Source organism: Arachis duranensis, chromosome 7 (assembly GCF_000817695.3).
Source record: "Arachis duranensis cultivar V14167 chromosome 7, aradu.V14167.gnm2.J7QH, whole genome shotgun sequence".
In the NCBI taxonomy this organism is placed as follows: Eukaryota; Viridiplantae; Streptophyta; class Magnoliopsida; order Fabales; family Fabaceae; genus Arachis; species Arachis duranensis.
In genome coordinates this window covers 67,482,182-67,484,104 of record NC_029778.3, presented here as the reverse complement: position 1 = coordinate 67,484,104, position 1,923 = coordinate 67,482,182, and the positions used below count along the sequence as shown (strand labels likewise).

Genomic DNA, 1,923 nt, shown 5'->3' with positions numbered 1-1,923 from the left:
CTGCTTGGTGATCATCTTGTTTTGGGCTAACAGTGCATCCATGTGGTTCAGCTCCATTCCTCTTCTAGTGTTGCTTCTTTCAGAGGCATAGAAGTAGTCATTCTCAGCAACTGTTTCAATGACATCTATGGCTTCTTCAACAGTTTTCTTCTTGTTCAAAGAACCTCCTGATGAATGATCTACAACCTTTTTTGACTCATAGGAAAGACCTTCATAGAAGATGTGGAGTTGAACCCACTCATTAAACATCTCTGGTGGGCATCTCCTTGTCAAGTCTTTGAATCTCTCCCATGCTTCATAGAGTGTCTCACCATCTTGCTGCCTGAAAGTCTGCACCTCAGTTCTTAGCCTGTTAATCTTTTGAGGAGGATAAAATCTTGCTAAAAACTTGTTCACTACCTCCTCCTAGTCTGTCAGGCTTTCTTTTGGGAAGGATTCAAGCCACTTTGTTGCCTTGTCCTTGAGTGAAAAGGGGAACAAGAGCAACCTATAGACATCTGGGTGGACTCCATTTGTCTTCACTGTGTCACAAATCCTCAAGAAGGTAGTCAAGTGTTGGTTAGGGTCTTCTTGAGCACCTCCTCCAAATGAGCAATTATTTTGCACCAAAGTGATGAGCTGAGGTTTTAGCTCGAAATTGTTGGCATGAATGGTGGGTTTCTGAATGCTGCTTCCACAGTTTCCTGGATTAGGATTGATATAGGATCCTAAGACCCTCCTTTTCTTCATGATTGTTCTCCAAATTCTCTTCCATGTTGGGTTCAAAATACTCTTCCTCTTCCTCAGCACCAACAATTCTTTTTCCTCTTGCTTCCCTTTTTTGTCTCCAAAGGGTTCTCTCAGGCTCTGAATCAAAGGATGTTGAGATTTTTTCTCTTCTCCCTGTCATACAACAACCAGAATGCACAATGGGAGATATGGTGACGACAATTTTTGTTAGATTGATTGTTAGTGTGAGTGATGCAATTTATCAAACAGTTAGTGGGTTAGTGAGCTTATGATAAACTAAGAAAGGAGAACAGAAATTAGAGAGAGAATAGGGGATGAGGAAGAAATTAAAAACAAACTAAGGTAAATTACTGAATATAGAAAAGAATAACGGAAAAAAAATGCTCAATCTAGTAATCTTCTAGCTTAATCATTGTTGATTCAAAATCAATCCCCGGCAACGACGCCATAAACTTGATGCATGGAAACTTGTCTCTCAACAAATTTTCCTTCGGCAAGTAACCGAATTATCATCAAGTAAAAACTCACTATAGAGTGAGGTCGAATCCCACAAGGATTGATTGGTCAAGCAACTTTAGTTAGAAGAATATGCTAGTTGAGCTAAACAGAATTTAAATTGAGATGCAGAAATTTAAATGACTAGAAAGTAAATAGCAGAAAATTAAGTGCAGAATCTTAAATGGGGAATTGGGGTAGTGCTCAAAAAAGTAAATGACAGAAACTAAAGAGAATGGGTAAGATCAGAAATAGAGGAATCATTGGGTTTAGGAGATGTTGCAATTCTCCAGATCAAGTTCATTCTCATTTCTTCCTCAATAAATGCATTCATTGATCTCCTTGGCAATCTTAAGTGATTGAATTCCAATTCCTTGGTAATTCAATCTCTCAATTCTTGGTCAATAGCCAATTCCTTGGTCAATTGCTCATGAGAAGACATGAAGTATGGTCACTGATTATACCACATACATTTCCCAATTCAAGTATTGAGGGGATTATAGTCACATATCCATCCCAACCCAAATTGGTCCAGCATGAGAAAGCAATTCTAGCATGATCTCTTCATTCCTCTTCCAAGGTTCCGAAGAGATCCAATTATGGAGAGTTTCTTTTCCAAGATAACTAACCAATTGAATTAAGATTGAAAGCTTTCTAGTAAAATCAAGAGAAAAGATAGAAGAAGAAGAATGAAAATTA

At 38.2% G+C, this 1,923-nt stretch overlaps 1 non-coding gene across 1 annotated transcript; it reads left to right on the top strand.

Moving 5' to 3' along the window:
• The first annotated feature begins 243 nt into the window (after nt 1-243).
• On the top strand, nt 244-351 carry LOC127740893 (small nucleolar RNA R71). The gene has a single exon (XR_008001749.1). It is a non-coding gene; the product is annotated as a small nucleolar RNA R71 (small nucleolar RNA).
• Nucleotides 352-1,923: the final 1,572 nt, after the last annotated feature.